General features: G+C 38.7%; 1 protein-coding gene across 2 annotated transcripts in view; it reads right to left on the reverse strand.

The window, feature by feature from the left end:
- ATG4C (autophagy related 4C, cysteine peptidase) overlaps nt 1–11,996 on the reverse strand; it is a 97,705-nt gene extending 85,709 nt beyond the window's left edge. Inside the window, exon 1 of one of the 2 annotated variants that reach the window (XM_010833903.1) lies at nt 11,899–11,996. The gene's annotated coding sequence lies outside the window, so the exon portion shown is untranslated. Of the gene's footprint in view, nt 1–11,851 lie in introns of both variants that reach the window. The other variant, XM_010833902.1, reaches the window with a different exon arrangement.
- Nucleotides 11,997–12,353: the final 357 nt, after the last annotated feature.

Consider the following 12,353-nt stretch of genomic DNA (forward strand, 5'->3'; position numbering starts at 1 on the left):
GATGCTGTGAAAGTACTACACTCAATATACTAGCAAATTTGGAAAACTCAGCAGTGGCCACAGGACAGCAAAAGGTCCATTTCCATTCCAATCCCAAAGAAAGTAAAAGTGCAAGTCACTCAGTTGTGTTCAACTCTTTGTGACCCCATGGACTATACAATTTTCGAAGCCAGAATACTGGAGTGAGTAGCCTTTACCTTCTCCCAAGGTTGGGGATCCCCAACTTCTCCCCAAGTTGGGGATCTTCCCAACCCAGGGATCAAACCCAGGTCTCCTATATTACAGGCAATTATTTACCAGCTGAGCCACAAGGGAAGCCCATCCCAAAGAAGGGCAATGCCAAAGAATGTTCAAACTAGTGCACAATTGCACTCATTCACATGAGTCACCAAGTAATGCTCAAAATCCTCCAAGCTAACCTTCAACAATATATGAACCGAGAACTTCCAGATGTATAAGCTGGATTTAGAAAAGGCAGAGGAGCCAGAGATCAAATTGCCAACATCCAGTGGGTGAGAGAAAAAGCAAGAGAATTCCAGAAAAACATCTACTTCTACATCATTGACTTTGCTAAAGACTGTGTAGATCACAACAAACTGTGGAAAACTCTTCAAGAGATGTGAATACCAGACCAACTTACCTCCTAAGAAACCTGTATGCAACTCAAGAGGCAACAGTTGGAACCAGACGTGGAACAGACTGGTTCAAAATTAGGAAAGGAGCACGTCAATGCTGTATATTGTCATGCTGCTTACTTAAATTACATGCAGAGTACATTATGTGAAATGCCAGGCTGGATGGAAGCACAAGCTGGAATCAAGACTGCCAAGAGAAATATCAATAACCTCAGATATGCAGATGACACCACCTTTATGACAGAAAGTGAAGAGGAACTAAAGAGCCTCTTGATGAAAGTGAAAGAGAATGAAAAAGCTGACTTAAAACCCAACATTCAAAAAAATAAGATCATGGCATCCCATCCCATCACTTCATGGCAAATAGATAGGGATAAAGTGGAAACAGTGACAGACTTTATTTTCTTGGGCTCCAAAATCACTACAGATGATGACTGCAACCATGAAATTAAAAGACGCTTGCTCACTGGAAGAAATGCCATGACAAACCTAGACAGCATATTCAAAAGCAGAGACATTACTTTGCCAACAAAAGTCCGTCTAGTCAAAGCTATGGTTTCCCTGGTAATCACGTATGGATGTGAGAGCTGGACAATAAAGAAGGTTGAGGGCTGAAAAATTGATGCTTTCTAACTGTGGTGTTAGAGAAGACTCTTGAGAGTCCCTTGAACTGCAAGGAGATCAAACCAATCCTAAAGGAAATTAATCCTGAATATTCATTGGAAGGACTGATGCTGAAGCTGAAACTCCAATACTTTGACCACCTGATGCAAAGCACCAACTTATTGGAAAAGACCCTGATGCTAGAAAAGACTGAAGGCAAAAGGAGAAGGGGGTGGCAGAGGATCAGATGGTTAGGTAGCATCACTGACTTGATGGCCATGAATTTAAGCAAACTCTTGGGAGACAGTGAAGCACAGGGGCTTCCCTCACAGCTCAGTCAGTAAAAAATCTTCCTGGAATACAGGAGAGCCAACTCCTTAGAAAAGAACCTGATGCTGGGGAGGATTGAAGGCAGGAGGAGAAGAGGATGACAGAGGATGAAATGGTTGGATGGCATCACCGACTCAATGGATGTGAGTTGAGAAAGCTACTCCAATCTACCAGTAGCTTCTCCTAATTCTATCTTCCACTTTTTGGGTGGGAGCAGTCGGAGAAGGCAATGGCACCCCCCAATCCAGTACTCTTGCCTGGAAAATCCCATGGACGGAGGAGCCTGGTAGGCTGCAGTCCATGGGGTCGCTAAGAGTCGGACACAAAAGAGCGACTTCACTTTCACTTTTCACTTTCATGCATTGGAGAAGGAAATGGCAAGACACTCCAGTGTTCTTGCCTGGAGAATCCCAGGGACGGGGGAGCCTGGTGGGCTGCCGTCTCTGGGGTCGCATAGAGTCGGACACAACTGAAGCGACTTAGCAGCAGCAGCAGCAGCAGTGAAAGAAAATGTGTAAGTTAAAAAAAATAATCACTCTTCTCCCAGGAATCTGATCTGCTCTCTGGTTTGGACTTATTAATCACTAATCAGGTTCATCCACTCATACAGCAGCACAATTTCCTTTAGAACAACCTTGCCAAGTGCATTCAACCAGTCTCTGAGTGAACACTCCTAAGACAGGGGACTCAGTATACAATGAGCTTTGTACTGAGCTGAATATACAGCTTTAAGTTTAAAAGTTTGATAATATTTTAAACTATTCTCTATTCTCTACTAACATAATGAGTTCCTTGGACAGCAAGGAGATTAAACAAATCAATCCTAAAGGAAATCAATCCTGAACATTCACTGGAATGGCTGATACTCAAGCTGATGCTCCAATACTTTGGCCACCTGAAGCCAAGAGCCAATTCACTGGAAAAAATCCTGATGCTGAGAATGATTGAGAACAGGAGGAGAAGGGACAACAGAGGATGAGATGGTTGGATGGCATTACTGACTCAATGGACATGAGTTTAGTCAACTCCAGAAGATAATGAAGGACAGGGAAGCCTGGCATGCTGGAGTTCATGGAGTCACAAGGAGTCGAGACAACTTAGTGACTGAACAACAACAACAATTCTAAACACCTACACTTGTTTGAATGACATATAAAACCAAAAGTCTCTGTCCTGATAATTTCCACGAACAGTTCCTAGTTGTGTTTTCTGAAATCAATCCCTCTTCCATTTGACAGCCCATCAGAAAGTTTAAGACAAACTTCCTGGGCTCCCCTCATGGTCAAGTGGTTAAGAATCAGCCTGCCAATGCAGAGGACACGGGTTTGAGTCCTGCTCTGGGGAGATCCCACATGCTGGGAGGCAACTAAGCCCTGCACCACAACTGCTGAGCATGCGTTCTAGAGCCCGCATGCCACAACTACTGAAACCTGGGCACCTAGATCCTCTGCTGCGCAACGAGACAAGCCACCAAATGAGAGGCCGGTGAAACACAGCTAGAGAGCAGCCCCAGCTCTCCACAGCTAGAGAAAGCCCTTGAGCAGCAATGAACACCCAGTGCAGCCAAAAATAAATCTTAGAGAAAAAAAAGACATACTTCTTGTTCCTCACCCCACTTTTCACTTTCAATATTCTTAATTCCTTCAGTTAGTCAGAGGATTGTTATATGAGTGGTAACGAGTGCCTCAATCAGGGTGCTGGTAAGGGGATAAGGAATAAGGAGATACAAGGAAGAAACTGAGATGGCAGAATGAGCAACACTGTATATGAATATTTATATGCCCACATACAGGAGAGAGACTAAAGTGACTAAGATTTCAGGTCTGATGTCTAAGAGGATAATGATACTATTAACAGAAAAGGGGAACTCAGGGATAAAAAGCTAAAGAAAGATGGGGGATTCAGTGTGAGACACAGTGATTTTGAGATTTGTAACAAACAAATTTGGATAAGATCTCCTCTAAGTCCCATTCCATTAGATACTTTTGTCAAGGAAAAGGTGCAACCATATTATTTAAACTAGAAATTACATATCATATAAACACAAAGCATCATATTTATTCATTCATCCAGTATTGCAGTGCTCACTTCTAGTGTATAGGAAATACAATAAGCACCAAACCCAGTTCCTGTCCCCATTAACCCGGCATTTTAATCAGCAAGATGTTTATAACTAATCAGAATGCAAGACTGAATATGGCTATTATGTCTCACATTAGAAATATAAAATGCTCAATTATTAAGAGAAATATTTTTTCCCTTTCCAGTGAGAATATTCACACATGAAAAGGCATTCTTTAAATATGAAGAACAAGGACTTATATAATATCTTTCTATTCTGGGTGTAAATACAGGAAAACACTAGCCATAGTTTTTAGGAGTGAGTTAAAGCACCCTGAACAATTATATCTATTGTTAAGATTAATGCTTGAATTGTATTATCAGTCAAAAGAAGAGCATTGTTTAAAATGTTCACAAACACAATTGTTCTGGCTTACAACTGGGATTGTTTGATGTCATTTTTCTCAACATTTTTAATTTTAAATAATAAAAAAATAACACCAGTTTGAAAATAAAGTATGAGTTTAAAGCCTTATAAAGATAAAAACTGCATATTCTCTATTCTAGAGTTTCCTATTACTATATATTATGATATCATTTTAAATTATTATGTCTACTTTAGTAGTTTTACAGATAACCAATTTTACAGGAAATCTATTAAAAAGTAGTTTAGTAGGAACTTAACTATATTTTAAATTGATAATATAATCACAGAAAAAATAATTCAAATAACTCTGAACATCTACTTTGACTATACATCTTTAGAGGGATATATTCCAAGGACATAAACTGGCAAAGAAATCTTTACTTGGTAAATCTGTTGTAGGAGGGAGTATCAGTATAGTAATTCCAAAACTAGCGTGTGTGTGTGTGTGTGTGTGTGTGTGTGCGTGTGCGTGCGTGCTTAGTCTCTCAGTCATGTCTGACTTTGCGACCCCATGGACTATAGCCTGCCTGAGTCCTCTGTCAATGGAATTCTCCAGGGCAAGAATACTGGAGAGGGTTGCCATGCCCTCCTCCAGGCATATATGTGTGTAAGACAGAGTAAATATAAATGAGTAAATATATTAATATGGCTGAGAATCAGAATTCTCCCTGTAGGAAAAGGGAGACACAAATATAAACTGAGGGAAGGTAAAGTTGAACTCTGTGGTTTTGAACTTGAAGGTATCCTATAAAATCATGATTTCTTTTAAAACGTGTGTGTGTGTGTGTGTCCATTTAAAGGGCCCGAAAGCAACGATACTCCAGTAGTAATGAGTTTTTTCAATGCCCAATTTTGGTTTCTAAGTACCATTTTCCACTAAAATGAACAAGGGTGCTGGCGGTAAAAAAGGGTGGTCAAAGTGCTGATTCCAAGCCTCAAGCAGAGAATAGATAAGGTAAGCCTGCAACATTTATTGCACAAAAAAGGAAGAAGGTGCCCAAATACCAATATGGACATATACAAAGGTCATAGGAACTACTTTGAAGGGACTAATCAAATTTGAGATAACTCAATCATCAAAAGAGAATAATGCTAACACGGGCTTCCGTGGTGGCTCAGTGGTAAGAAACCACCTGTCAATGCAGGAGACATGGGTTCAGTCCCTGATCCAGGAAGATTCAACATGCTGCGAGTAACTAGGCCTGTGCACCCAACTACTGAGCCTGTACTCTAGAGCCCAGGAGCTGCAATTACTGAGCCCACGTGCTACAACTACTGAAACCTGTGCACCCTAGGGCCATGTTCCACAACAAGAGAAGCCACTGCAATGAGAAGCCCACTTGGCAAACTCCAGAAAAGCCTGTGCAGCAGTGAAGTCCCAACACAGCCATAAATAAACTAAGTAATGTCATTATTGTTTAAAAGAATACTGGTAACAGATCATCACACTGGATAAATTTTTTAAAAAGGAATTGTTGGGTACACAGTGAAACTAAAAAGAAAAGGAGAAGGAATATATCTTCTTTCGAGAGATAGTCAACCAACATGTAGATAGAATGAGAGAACTGGAAAACCATTATTTGCAAACCACCAGTGCCATGGTTGATTCAGAAAAGGATCATCTATGGTTACTAAAACCACTGTTATAGAAAAAAATTAATAGAAAACAGAATATCCAATGATAAAGTAACACGTCCAGAGATTAATTATTAAATACAAAACAGAAAAGATATCTTTAGAATGTAGGAATCTAACCTAAGTGGTCAACCTTAACATCACCAATAACTTACAAATTATCATTATATTACTCGATGTAATCAAACGAAAAGTTTACAATAACTATTATATAATAACAATCTTAGGGGGAAAAAACACATAGCCTGAAACTGTGAGGAAACAATCCAATTCATTTTGTGAGACATTCTACATACAACTGGCCTGGACTTTTCAAAACTGTCAAAGTCTTGAAAGACCAAAAAAAAAAAAAGGAAGGAAGACAGGAGGAAAAAGATGAGGATTGTTCTAGATAAAAGAAAACAGAGAGATGTGACAACTAGGTATAATTTATAATCTCCTCTTAAATTTAATATTTTTTTCCTGAAAAGTTATAAGGGAAATACTGGAACATTTGGGTAAATTTGAATTTTTTTCATATGGCCTGTACATTAGGTAATATTATCAAATAAAAATTAAATTATTTGGGTATGCTAATAGCATTATAGTTATGTTAAGAGGATGTCCTAGATCTTAGGAGATGCATGACAAAATATTTAGGAAGACAGTGTCATGATGTTTCTACTTTACTTCCAAATGGTTCAACAAGAAAAAAAAAGTGTGCATTTATGTGTGTGCTTCCAGGCGGCACTAGTGATAAAGAATTCACCTGCCAATGCTGGCAGACGTAAAAGATGTGAGTTCCATCCCTGGGTTGAGAAGATCCCCTGGAGGAAGAAATGGCAACCCACTCCAGTATTCTTACCTGGAGAAACCCATGGACAGAGGAGCCTGGTGGACTATAGCCCATGGGGTGACAAAGAGTTGGATACGACTAAAGTGACTAAGTGCATGTATGTGTGTGTGTGCGTGCACACATGCTAGAGAAAAAGCAAACGAGCCATAATGCTAACAACAAGTGAATCTAGGTGAAGGATATATAGGTATTGTATTACTCTTTCGACTTTTTTTATAGGTTTATAACTTTCAAAAGAAAGTAAGTTGGGAGAAAAAAGAAGGATGGAAATTAAACTGACATTGAGCAGCTCATCAGATTTTATAGCATTTAACTACTTCTTCACCCTATCCATAAGACCTAAAAGCCAATAAAAGTCCAGAAAGGTTGGACTAAAAATAAAAGTAATAATTTTAACAAATAATAAGTAATTACAAGCCAATCCATCATTAATTTCCAATTGTAGCTGTTGCTGTTGTTATTTAGTCACTAAGTCATGTCCAACTCTTTTGCAACCCCATGGACCATAGCCCACCAGGCTCCTCTGTCCATGGGATTCTTCAGGCAAGAATACTGGAGTGGGTTGCCACTTCCTTCTCCAGGGGATCTTCCCAACTCAGGGATCAAATCTGAGTCTCCTGCATTGGCAGGCAGATTCTGGTGAGAATTCTGGGAAAGATGACATATGCTAACTCATTTAGGATGAGTAATTGTAAATGAACAAAAGTTTTCTTATATTTTCCCCAAATCCAAATATGACTACCAAACAAAATTTTTTACCCAATTGAGATCTATAAGTTAAAAGGAACTCTAAAATTAAAATGTTGTACAGAAATCCAGATGATCTCAGACACAACATCACTATAATGATAATCATAACAATAATAAAACAAACTCTGTACTGGGAATTTTGTTAACCTATGCACACATCCCACCTCATTTAATCTTCACAACAACTCTTTAAGCCAGGTATTACTGTTATACTCATTTTATAGATTTAAAAACTAACAAAGGCTAAATGCTGCAAGATTATACTGCTACAAAATAGCAAAACACACCTTGAATCCAGGCAACCTGACTCCAAGCCCAAGCTTTTTGCTCTGTACTCTCTACAGCTTTTTACTATGAGATATAACTTTTAAATAACCAACTGTATTGATCGAATATCTACCAAAAATTACATAAAGGAGTCATTTCAGAAAAAACCAAAAGCATTCCCTAAAACACAATTATGTTTATATATACACCAACTGAAGTTAGAATTTAACCAGATGCTCAATTTATTGCCAAATCCCAAGTGAAAATAAAGATGATATATAGCTTTATTACTCAGTTATCTATTCATATATATGGTTGAATATGTTACATAAAAATTCAAAACAAATTCCAATATTTTTCCAAAGGCCTTCATCTAGAACTTCCTCCCTGCCCACTCAAGAAAAATAATACTGAAAAAACTTATTTCAGGTACACTATTCCTCAAATATACTTAAACAATGACATTAAAGGAAAAAAAGAATAATTAAGACATTAACCTTTAACACTGATGCCACAGTGAAAACAAAGCATGTCCCCTCCAAACCCAGTCATCTTACACTGTTTTCTGTTTCATGAATTGTACCACAATCCATCTAGTTACACAAGCCAAAATATCTAGTGGTGGCCAACGGCACCTTTCTCTCCCTCATTTCTCATACCCAATTAATCACCAAATTCCACACCTAAACATCTCTAAAATCCCTCCAGTTTTATTTACCTTCACCATCACTTTGTCTAAGGTATTATCGTCTCTTATATGGCCTCTTGTCATCTACACTATCTTCTCTGAAAACAGTTTTTCTTCTGTATAACATTCAGGCTTTTTTCATAAAACTTAACAAACAATTGCACCTTTACCTTTTTTGATGGAATATTTGTGTCTGCCTTCCCTCATACATTTTGTGTGGTAGAGACGCTATTTACTCATCACCATATCACCGTGGCCTAGAAAACTGCCTAGTAAATAAATACATAAATGCTAAATGATTGAATGCATGTCAAAGATTACAAACTTATTTATAAATAGTCAAAAAAATTAAGTAGTTATAAGGTTCATGAAAAATTATAAGGAGTACCTTATTTCATCATTTCTGGATCACACATTGTGATTTCATTTTTTTTATTTTTACATCTTTAACTCCGAAACGGAATACATCTTATAGTCAACAATCTCTGTATGCTTAGTTGGCAATTTTTTTCTTTCATAGCAGTTCATAAAATAATGGCACATCTTGGAATAAAACAAACAAGGGGGAAAAAAACCTCATGATTTGATGAAACAGGTAAATCTGGCTCACTCAGTCCAAACCTGGTAGGCTAACCTCCCTTTTCCATTGGCTACTGTGCTACTGCCAGTATTCAATAATTAACAGGGCCTACTGGTTCTTTCACCAACAGCTATCAAATCAATTCCTTTCCTTAAATCCCAGAATAATGACATGACACCTATCTAATTCCACGTTGCCTGCTGAGTTCTTGCCCTAGCTTCATTCATTTAAATATTTGCTTCAAATTCAGTCAACGCTGTGCACCTATATGCAAAGAACTGAAGATACCAGTCTAGCTATCTATACTTTCCACTAATCTCTTTCCTATAATTTAGAATTTTGCTCATTTTATGCCTCAAACTGGAACTACTTTCCTCCCAATTTCTATCTACCAAATTCCTACTCAATACTTTAGCTCTAAATCATATTTCATCTTCATGAAATATGCCCTAGTTAATCTTTCAACCTTAACATTTTAAAACAGATGAAATCTAATGCATATTGGTTGCATTTTCTTTACCATTTGAGCCACAAGGGAAGCCCCCCATATTGGTTGTATTTTCTGTTTCCTGAAGGCAAGGTTTACACGTCATACATTTTGATAGAGTGTAAGCTCCCTAAGAGAAGGGATTTTTGTCTCTTTTGTTCAGTTATATTCCCAGCACCTAGAAGGGTATCTGGTACATAATAGCTGCTTAGTATCTACTGAATTAATGCTCTCTAGTATGCAGTCAAGAAGCAACAGTTAGAATCAGACATGAAACAAAATTGGGAAAGGAGTATGTCAAGGCTGTATTCTGTCAGCCTGCTTATTTAACTTAAATGCAAAGTACAGCCAAAGCTCCATTACTTTGGCCACCTGAAGCAAAAAACTGACTCATTGGAAAAGACCCTGAGGCTGGGAAAGATTGAAGACAGAAGGAGAAGAGGACACCAGAGGATGAGATGGTTGGATGGCATCACCGAATCGATGGACATGAGTTTGAGTGAACTCCAGGAGACAGTGAAGGACGGGGAAGCCTGGCATGTTGCAGGCCATGTGGTCGCAGAGTTGACTTGGCGACTGAACAACAATAACATACTCCAGGGTATAGCACAAATCTTTGCAGCTGTAATAAGAGGGAAGAGTCAAAAGGAACTGGACTAAATGACTTGAACTCCTTGAACTTCAGTTTCTTCATCTGCTAAATGTAAATAATACTCAATAGCACACTGAGTTGTTATAATGATTCAATACAATAATGCTTTAAAGCATCTAGTACAGAGCTGAGGACAAGAAGATGCTCTCAGTAAATGTTTTGATGATAGTGTGACAACAGTTAAACAGTAAGAAGCATTCAATAAATGCCTATTAAATGAATAAAATCTCAGGAAAAATATTAAGTTTGAGCAATGTCTAACCTCATCATTTATTCAATAAAGAATTCATGAGTGAATTAATTCTGAAATATTATATGTACATTCACCCTCAATCTTAAGCATGGTTGAAACCATTTCTAATTAATTAGGAATAACCCCACCAAGTAGACAGTGTACAAGTATTAATATTTATACTTTACTGACACATAGAGATTATATTTGATTCCTAAAGAAGAACAATAACTTTATTATTAGAGTAGTAAAATACTGAGAATAAAAGAAAGCTGCAGTTACTGAAGTTACATGGTCCCCAGAAAGCCAAGAAGTACAAAAGTTTCTGTCTACAAAACACTAGTGAGTAATAAATTATATAAAGCAGTTTTATCAGCTCTATCAAAATATATAGAAATATGTGATAAACAATCACAACAAATAAACTCTTCAATATATTTGCATTCAATTTTACAGGGAAAAAAAGAGGATCAGTTAAAATGGGTTTTAAACTCTTTTTACAAACCTATAATATTTCTTATATTGGCTACTTTTTAACTTTAAACAGTTCCCAGAATTTTACAGTGAGATTATTAATTCAACACAGCATTAGATTACTGAACTAATTAGAAACTCTCCCTTGTTCACGGAAGACACTTTATTACTTTGTAAATTGGTATATACACAAACTTTTCCTTTCAAAGCTTTTCCAATCCCTCTGGGTACTTTCAATGACTCACAATCTAATCACCAATCATAAACAACAAAGGAGGAAAGAGCTATTGTGTCTATCTATTATTAATTGTGTCTATCTGCTATTAATTGACATAAAATCATCGCAAAAATTCCACTGGGGACATATGTCTTGAGTAGGAAAAGTATTTCAGATACAAGGAGCTCTAGGAAGGAGGTATTCTCCTCTAACCATGGGGTAGCAGTAACCCTTGTGGGAAAATAATCAAAACAAACCGAAAACGTAAGCCAAAGAGATCTTAAGTATAAAGTCCATAGAGTCACGTTTAGCTGATAGTTGACAGTCTCTCGTATTCACCAGTCATCATAACGATGTATTTGAACCTCCAACCTAAAAAAGCCCTGAGATGTGGATGGAGGTGGAAGGGTTGAGGATGAGTAGGAACCAAATAGAGTGAGTAAACTGTTAAGGTCTGGATGGAAAAGCATTAAGATATTCAGGCAAATGTATTAAGTGTCTGAAGCAGTAACAAAGGCCTAAAAAGGGATAAAGGAGTGAGGAATGAGAAGATTAAGATCTTGAGGATCTGATTTGGGTTTTTTTTTCTTCTTCTTCTTCTTTTTTTTTTTTTTTATCGGAGAGAAATAGGGAAGGAGCTAAATAGATGCAAGAATTGAGGAGAAAAGAGATCGTGCCTGAAACACCTAAGAAAACCCTCTAGAGGAGGGGAAACAGCTGCCCACAGGAAGGCTTAGGGTTAGCGCTGGAGCCCAGGAAGGGCAAAGAGTCAGAAAAATGGTACCAGAAAGGAGAGATGAGGGTGACGCCAAAACCCTCAGAGAGCCGAAAAGGTTGGCCACAGGGTTTCCACTGAGGGCAAGACAACCCCCGCCTCTTCCTCAAGGAACCCGATCTTTCGAGAGGACCAGAGACTCTTAAGTCCCAACCTTCTCCTGAGGCTAGCAGAGTCAGAAGAACCTCAAGTCGCTCCCTCACCAAAAAGAGAACTGGAGAAGTGTAAACGATGTGCAGGAGCCACCAACCAGGAAATGTTCCAGCTCCAGCAGCAGCCGCCCCAAAAGCAGCGCGCATACAAGCCGACTCTCCGACCTCAGCGCCGCAGCCACAGGCACCTCGAGCTCCCCGGCCACCGTAGTCAGAGAAACGCCCCACCCCACCCCCTTCAAACCTAGTAGGTCAGCCACTTCCGGGGCATTAAAGCCTATAGATTGGCGGCAGCAATAGCCAGACCAATGGCAAGACCCTGATGCTGGGAAAGATTGAAGGCGGGAGAAGAAGGGGACGACAGAGGATGAGATGGTGGGATGGCATCACCGACTCAATGGACATGAGTTTGAGTAAACTCAGGGAGTTGGTGATGGACAGGGAGGCCTGGCGTGCTGCAGTCCAAGGGGTCGCAAAGAGTCGGACACGACTGAGCAACTGAACTGAACTGAAATGTGCAATAGCCATACCGACAGGCCCCTGATCTATTTAC

Source organism: Bison bison, unplaced genomic scaffold, assembly GCF_000754665.1.
Source record: "Bison bison bison isolate TAMUID 2011002044 unplaced genomic scaffold, Bison_UMD1.0 scf7180017863957, whole genome shotgun sequence".
In the NCBI taxonomy this organism is placed as follows: Eukaryota; Metazoa; Chordata; class Mammalia; order Artiodactyla; family Bovidae; genus Bison; species Bison bison.